Raw genomic sequence first — 8,944 nt, forward strand, 5'->3', positions numbered from 1 at the left:
TTTACCATGCTTGATACATCATTCAATGTCAATTATGTTAGCCAATTTACGCAAAAGTCATCTCTCTTTAATTTTCAATTAGTCAAGAGTATCCTTCGGCATGTTCATGGCACAATTGACATGTGAATTCGGTTATTGGCTCAATCATCTCTTGACTTATATGCCTTCTCATATGCTGGCTGGGCTGAGTGTTCTAGGTATTGTACCTTTCTTGGAGTAGATTGTATTTCTTGAAGTGCTAAGAAACAAGTGTTGGTTGCCCACTCTAGCTCCGATGCTGAATACAAGGCCATAACCTCGACTACTGCAAACTTAAGTTTTTTAATGTTTATCTTAAGAGATTTGGGCTTGTATCTCTCCCAACCACCAATTTTATTTTGTGATAACTTGTCGGCTCTTTATATTTTCATTAAGACAGTATTTCATCTTAGAATAAAGCATGTTGAGATCAACTACCATTTTGTGCGGGAGAAGGTTGCCTATGGGTCCTTGAAAACTAAATATGTTCCTTCCAAGCATTAAGTTATATGCATCTTTACCAAAGCTTTACTTCGGTAGGATCTTGCAAGGTTGAGAGATAAACTTCGTCTGTGGGGGTCTACCCACGACAAGTTTGAGGGGGGCTAATGACGATATGGCTAGAAACCACACACAAAGAGCTAGGATAGACAAGATATGTGTGATACTCCTTGCTCACAGAAATGGCAAGCAGGATCACACACAGAATGAAAAGTAACAAAAGTCTGCCAAGCAGGATCACACACAAAATGGAAAGCATACCCATGTAAAGAATGATTCTGCCAACAAAGGAAAACAAGACAACACACAAGCCAGACACAAGAGCGGACAATAGAAGCATGCAGGTGGCGCAGGATTTGATCCTGACAGGAAAGTCATGTATGCATACACGGGGCGTGTTTCTCATGAGGAAGGAAGGGTGGATGACAGGCCTTGTGAAGATGGAAATAAGCGAAGCAAGTTATATGTTCCCCCCCGAACAGGGCATCTCATGCTCGGGGGTCCAAAAAAGCATCACGTATTTAAGCATGTGCATCTCGTATCCCCATGTTTGTCAGCATTAATTAGCATTGGAGTTTGATGCGATTGCAAAAACTTAAGTACCCTCTCCTCCATTGGTGCCAAAAAAAATAACGAATCTAGAAAAGGAGTGATTGTAAAGACTTAAGTGCCCTGAAGATGATTATTTAAGACCCAGTCTCTGCACTGCAGGATTATCCGAGAAAGAAATCTCTCCTGGAGGAGGCCATGAACATCAACCTTCTCACTCTCTCTCTCCCTTCTCTTTCTGCTTTAGTGCACATCCAGCAGAAGATCCTACATTGCTCCATCAAACACCGACTGACCTGCACATTGACTGTTGTGGAGCCTGATTCAGAGTTTTTACCCTTACAGGAGGATGGTTTAGGAGCTCCTCCCAACGTGGATAGCATCATTCAACTAAATGAGTTATGGAGCCTGATTCAGAGTTTATACTCTTACAGAAGGGGGGTCTGAGGGCTTCTCCCAGCGTGGGTAGCATCATTCAACTTGATGAGTTGTGGAGCTTGATTCAGAGTTTTTGCCCTTACAGAAGGAGGGTTTGGGGGCTCCTCCCAGCGTTGATAGCATCGTTCAACTTGATGAGTTATAGAGCCTGATTCATAGTTTTTGCCCTTACAGGAGGGGGTTTGGGGGCTCCTCCCAGCGTGGGTAGCATCATTCAACTTGATGAGTTGTGAAACCTGATTTAGAGTTTTTGCCCTTACAGGAGAGGGGTCTGGGGGCTCCCCCCCGGCGTGGGTCTTCCGCAAATCACTATAGCGATTTGTAGTGTTATTCAATAAGCAAATCGCTGTAAATCGCTACCTGAATTAGGACCAACTTGTCATGGCCATATCTTCCTAACCAGATATTATATTTCAAATCCATAAAAAGTAGTGTCTTTTTTTCTGAGTTTGATTTATTCCTGTAAAATTTTAATGATTTCTATGGTCATTTCATTCCCTATTTTAACTAAAAACCAGACTCCTATTATTTTATGTTGTGCAACCCAAAAACACTACAAATCGCTATAATGATTTGCGGAAGACACTACAAATCATTGTTGGAAGACCGAATAACACTAGAAATTGTTGTGGGGCTTATTAGAGACCCAAAAACACTATAAATTGTTGTAAGAAGGCTCGTCAATACTACAAATCGCTGTTGGAAGACCGAATAATAATATAAATCGTTGTTGGGTTCGTTGGAGACCTGAAAACACCACAAATCGCTGTAGAAAGGCCCAACAATACTACAAATCGTTGTTGAAAGATCGGATAACACTATACATCGTTGTGGGACTTGTTGAAGACCCAAAAATACTACAAATTACTGTAGGAAGGCCCGACAATACTACAAATCGTTGTTGAAAGACCGGACAATACTATAAATCGCTGAGGCTCATTGGAGACCTGACAATACTAAAAATCGTTGTAGGGGAGTCATTGAAAAAATCGTGAGAAAGAAACAAAAAAAGAAAAATAGAAAAATCGTGGAAAAGAAAACACCTTATTGCTCTTTTTCGATAGTTAAAAGAGGGAAAGAAAATAAAAAATTTATACAAAGCCCCAAAAAAATTTGGTTTGGGGGGCGCTGCCTCCCGAGCCCCCCCCCCTGCCAGGGGCGGCCCCCCCCTGCCAGGGGCGGCCCCCCCTGGACCCTCGCCCGCTAACCGCGTAGCGGGATCCGCGCCGGGGGGGGGGGGGGGAGCCTTTGAACCCCCCTCCTGTAAGGACAAAAACTCTAAATCAAGCTTCACAACTCATCAAGTTGAATGATGCTACCCACGCTGAGAGGAGCCCCCAAACCCCCTCTTATAAGAGCAAAAACTATGAATCAGGCTCCACAACTCATCAAGTTAAACGATGCTACGATCAGTGTGCAGGTCAGTTGGTGTTTGATGGAGCAATATAGGATCGTCTGCTGGATGTGCATAGAAATATAAAGAGAAGTGAGAGAGAGTGAGAGGGTTGATGTTCATGGCCTTCTACAGGGGGAACTCTTTGCCTCCCTTGATTTCTTCTCTAGAGAGAGAGAGAGAGAGAGAGAGGGAGAGAGAGAGAGAGAGAGAGAGAGTTTTACAGTGTTTTACGGAGAAGAAAGAAGAAGAAGATGACAATGAAAAGTTCAAACAGACATTTTTGATGGTTCAGGTTCGTTTCGCCGAATGACCATCGGATCACCGACTCACCATCGGATCGTCGGCTCACCATCGTTTCGTCGGATCACCATCGGCGAAATGATTAAGGTTCGTTTCACTGTGTAGACTTTGAAGAGTCAACATCATCATTGACTTTCTGGATAGAGGACATGTTTGTCCTTTTTTTGAACCGTTTGTTTTTTCTTTTTTGAATGAAGGGCATTTTTGTTATTTTTTCAAACCGTCGTTTTATGAAAAGAATAGCAAGAAAGAATACTTAAGTCTTTGCAACCACACCAGACTCCAATGCTAAGCGATGTCAACATACACGGGAATACGAGCCCCATGTGCTTGTATACGTGGTGCTCATTCAGACCCTCGAACACAGACGTGGGATTCAGTGAATCATCGGGGGAGAACATACACCACCAAGTATCTCACTATTCCAGTGATAGGGAAAGTCAAAACTCTAAGAAGGATAGCAAAACTGACTGTACTACGAAAAATCAAATGTAATAATACTGAAAATAGGGTAATGATTGCCATTAATCAAGAGATCCTCCAGAAAAAATCGTGGAAAGGACTCCATCTCACCCTGTATCAAAACATGTTTATAATGCAGCACCTCTAGAGAAGGGGTGAGTGATTGTGAGGGTTCCGTGGACGCAGGTGAAAATTGCACCAAACCACGTATATCTGTGTTCTCTATGGTGTTGTCAGTGTTTTTAGGGTTGTGTAGTTCCTGTCCTCTTAGAATGGTGAGTTTGAACTTGATAACACATACAAGTTAGCATGCAAGGTTGGATCTGGTGCAATCACATTGCACAAAATGTATGTGCCACTGCACTTGACCACCATCCCTTTTTCTAACACAGCCTGTGAGCTTTGGGACCCAACAACAAATTAATGGGTGGTAGTCAGGTGTAGCTGCGCATGCACTTTGTGTAATGTGATTGCACCTGATCCAAAACCGTATCTAATAAGCTTTGTAAAGTCCCTACCAATATTCATGTCATTTAAACATAGTTAGGAATGCAAATAGGTTGGATCTAGGATGGAGGAGGTTTCACAATTTTTGGCTGTTTCAGATCCGATCTGTATCCTACAGTCCATGTATTTATGTGTTCTAGATCGGATCTGTTTTGTATCCCTGAGCATGGTGACAAAATTTCAGCAATATGTGGAGATTTTACCAAAATTATTCAAGAAGAGTGAAAAAATCCTGTTTGTAATTAAGACGAGTGATGATTGCAGGCACAGTTACAAATCTTGTTATCAGGATTGTCCTAGCAAAGGAAAATCTTACAATAAATTAAAAATAATTTGTTTTTTGAAAAAATATCAGTACAATATTTAAATTTAGAGGACATATAAGAAAATACAGAACACGTAAAGAGTAATAAAAGTATATAAAATATAAGCATCACATTATCATTAATAATACTATATATTAAGAAAACTGCATTTTTTAAAAATTATATCCGTGATTATATTGGACTGAAAATATCAGGTGCACTATGATTGCAAAAATATTTATGCATTAAGCACCTGAGCACCCTCCATCTTGGGGACAGGGCCTGTTAGGTGTGGGGCCAAGACCTGATGGATGCGATCCGGTGCTCAAGGCACAAATTTTGTGCAATCATATTGCACCCTATCCTCTCTCTTAATTGGAGGCTATGACAGTTGACAGATGTGGTCATGCATCTCCCCCTCCGACAAGATTGCCACGAAGCCACATGCATACATCTCCTCTTACTTATCCTTCCTACGTCGTTACGAGAGAGAGTACATGGACGTCCTTTTACGACGGACAACAGTACTGTCACTGATTTTTGATAAAAATAGCTCAATACGACACCCATCAAAACAGTGAACAGGCTCATTAAACCCCGATGCTGTCCATGATCCAAAATACGAAGAGCGGGCCCATTCAAATGGCAAGCGTTTCAGGTTTTTGGGACGCATTTCATCTTCAGATCAATGGCATCCGGCTGTGCTCTCACTGACGAAATACTGTAAGAGCACACTCTGACCTGATCCTACCTCCAATAAAATATCCTCTCACTTTCACTGTGGAAAACAGTGTTCTCTGTATGATTCGTAAGTAGAGCGTGCATCACCCTCTTCTTTTTCCGTCTTTCGCTCTAGCTGCGGGTTGGCAGCCCAATCATTTGCAGCCCGCCAGTGCGTCATGTATTTTGGGGGCGATGACTAGCAAACAGGTTAATAGCGTAGTGTAGGGTGGGTTAGCCTAGCTGATAGGCAGTACAGCAGCACTATGGTTATGGGCCAGAGCAAGACGGACGGGAAGACGAGATAGAAAAATCTTTCCCATCGTGTCACACCACGCACCTAATTCTTCCCATTTTATATTATCACCGACCATAATATTATATCCTGTCACGAAATCTGCCACCAATTCAACAATTCCTGTGAGAGCTCCAGATCCCTCCACCTTACCGGCTCTTTTCAGAGGAGAGAGAGAGAGCTCTCTCATCTGGACTCCAGCATTTTCTGGCGCCTTGGTTCAAGAGAATCCCTTCTTATGCATACAACACCAAAGCAACAGAAGCATTAAACCAAATTCATAAAAACCAACCAAAACCCGATCATACACTCTCTTCCTCATTTTTACATACAAAATTCGACGGTGGTGGAAGTGGAACCAGACAACCAAACAAACAAAAGAAAGAAACCTATGTACAAAATATAACAGAAGATAGAAGCAAGACCAAGGAAAAAAAAGACTGATAAAATGAAATCTTTTATCCCTTCATCTTCTTCTCCTATCCAAAATTTCCACTACAAGGAGAGAGAGAGAGAGAGAGAGAGAGAGAGAGAGAGAGAGAGAGAGCATCTCGTCATATGGTACCTCTGTTGATCATCTCCTTGTACCGCTTCTCCGACTCCTACCTCTGGAGCCTCATATCGTTCCTGATCTTCTTGATGAACGCCTCTGCCCGCCTCCGCAGCTCCTCCGCCTCCATCGACCTCTCCCTCTGCGGGAACGACCGAGACGACGACGACGACTCCTTGAACGTCTCCGATTTCTTCGTCTTCCGAGTCCCCTCATGACTCGGCCACTGCTCGTCTCGGAGAGTCGTGCTCCCGCCCCACGTCTCGCTTTTCTCAAGCAGCCGACCCACCGTGATGGCCCTCCACGTTGCATCCAACGAGTCGCCGGACTCCTCCTCTGCGGATTCCGGGCAAGGAGGGGCTGAAACCGCCGGAGGATGGTCTCCGGCGAGGAACTCGGCCTCTTCGTCCAGGAGGAAGAGTTCGTCGTCCCGAACCGGCTTCCACGTGCTCCGCATCAACGGCGCCTGCCGAGCAAGGCTCCAGGTGGCGGCATCCCTCGCGTCGCCCTGCCGAGGACTCGAAGCGCCACCTACGGGCTTCTTTTTGTTCGGCGGCGGGTGGTTCGAAATCTCGGCCGGCTTGGCGGGTGGGGAATGAAGGAGTTGGGCCGGCGATTTTCTTACCGGCGACGAGGGTTCCGGTGGGTCGTCCGATACCTCCGCCTGGTCGGTTAGTTTCTTCTTGTTCGGCGAACGGCGGAATTGGGGTGGCGGACCACCCACCGGCGAGTAATTCGAGATGTCCGCCGAATTCTCTGCAACCGGCGGAATTGTCTCGACGGAATGACAAAGATGGGTTGACGGATTCTTTTCCCGGGGGGAGGATTCCGGCGGGGGAAGGAATTCCGACGGCGGGTAGATCAGGAGAGGGAGAGAAGGGCGTTTTGGTTGCTCCCCAACTTTTTGAGTCTTCTGGCTCTGCTCTTCCCGGTGGTGTTTGGGTTTGTGGCGGAGTTTGAATATGCAGAGGAGGATGGTGGTGAGGCAGAAGACGACGCCGTCGACGTAGGGCCGCCGGAAGGAGGAGGGGGAGAGGGTGAGCACGGAAGAGACGGCGGACTTGAAGGAGAGCGAGGGGAGCTTCTTGTTCAGCGATCCAACGGATGAGACAACTCCCACCACGAGCAAGAGGATCCTCGCCGCCCATACCGCCGTTTCGAACCCGTATCTTGCCATCGAAATCGGCTTCTTCATCACATCTGACATTGTTTCTGCAAAAAAGAAAAAAAAGAAGAGGATGATTTAATTGTGTTAATCTTCTTCCTCCCTTTTCTGGATTCTTCAATCAGACGGGCAAAAGAGAACAGGATAAAGTGGGAAATGAGAAGTTTCTCCGACACGAAAATTTGCCAAAAGAACGTTGTGAACATCTGAAAAGCTCAGAAGATGTATAGCTAAAATACAGAATCATCATCTCGATGATTCAAGCTAAAAGTGAAACTGGACCAAAGAAGAAAATATGCTTATTGTTGGGCTTTGTTGCAGAATATTTTCCGAGGAAATCCTCAAACGAGATTTAAATTCTAAAACGAGAGAATTAAAATAAGGAGATCTTATAAAGAGCCTGCATAAATGGGAATTACTCCAAAATCTAAGTTTCTAACAAAAAACTCCAAAGGGGATCTCTTCCTGATGAAACAGATATACAAAATCTAATGATAAAGCGTGAAACTTGAGAAAGAAAAGTTCAGCATACAAAGGCCACAGCTTCAGTTTATAACAGAAAGAACAGAAAGGAAAAAAAGATAAAAAAAAAGCGGGAACATGTAACTACCAAATCTTCTAACTACAGTAAATGCATCAAAAAAGATACACGGTTGCTACATATCAAGTCACTTTTTCACCTCCACACCCAGAAAGGCTGAGTTGGGATGAAAGTTTTTTCAGAGAGTCTGACGCACCGATTCTCTTGAGGTGTGCGTGCGAGTGTCGAGAGAGAGAGAGAGAGAGAGAGAAGAGTACGGAAGGGGGAGCTCAGGCTTTTATATATAGGGTGTCCGACAGATGGCAGTCCACAGCCATCGGATAGATACACCCGCACATATGTGCGCGACTTTCCTCTCAATTTCTGCCCCCCCCCACCTCGCGTGTAACTTTACCATCTTAGCCCACGAGGGCTCCGCTCAACCGGTAGAGGGCGCCACTTGTGAATGCCATGAGAGGTCACAGGTTTGAAATCCACGAGTGGTATCTCTTGTTCTAATATCAAAGCTTATTGTATGCGCAGGAGAAAACCTTTAGGATTTTACCAACGAAAGGCCAGCCAATGTGTACTCACCCTGACGATGGAGAGGATGAGGTTTGGGATTGTATAGATAGAATGTGGTTCCGTGATTAGTCCGTGGTGTCTCACCATCACCCCCGACAGCTTATTCATTACATGAAATGATAAGGGTCAAACTATATCCAATCTAGTAGGTACAATAACATCACATATTTGTAAAGAAACACATATATGATGAACAATCACATATACATATTCAATTATATGATATATATCAATAAATATCATAAAATATGTAATTATATGATCTAGTGATATGTATAAATAAGACATGTTTTTCATTCCAATTAACAGTGTGAATATAAGGTTTTTTTTTTATATTATCTTACTTGTAAGTGCTCACATGATGAATTGAGTCAGACTGAGACTATACGAGGGTTTATTATTTTATATATTTTAATACCCTGTATGATTAACTCAATCATATACAAAAATTATCATGTAATGACTAAGAGAGAACTCTCAAAAGCAAAAACAATAAGGATGCATCCTAAACTTATTTATAGAAGTTATGAAAAACTACCAACTAGAAAAAACTTTTGGTAGATCCAACCTCTTAACTTCGATGACTGGGGATAAAATTTTAGTAGATCTAGCTGCCTAACTTCGATGATAGGG

The 8,944-nt window shown here is 43.6% G+C and overlaps 1 pseudogene across 1 annotated transcript; it reads right to left on the reverse strand.

Moving 5' to 3' along the window:
- Positions 1-5,752: 5,752 nt before the first annotated feature.
- LOC149842347 (uncharacterized) lies at positions 5,753-7,970 on the reverse strand (annotated as a pseudogene). The gene is made up of 2 exons (XR_016431062.1): positions 7,887-7,970; positions 5,753-7,253 (listed from the first exon to the last, which is right to left on the reverse strand). The product of XR_016431062.1 is annotated as an uncharacterized LOC149842347 (transcript).
- Positions 7,971-8,944: the final 974 nt, after the last annotated feature.

This window comes from Nuphar pumila, chromosome 3 (genome assembly GCF_984573655.1).
Source record: "Nuphar pumila chromosome 3, dmNupPumi1.hap1.1, whole genome shotgun sequence".
Taxonomy (NCBI): Eukaryota; Viridiplantae; Streptophyta; class Magnoliopsida; order Nymphaeales; family Nymphaeaceae; genus Nuphar; species Nuphar pumila.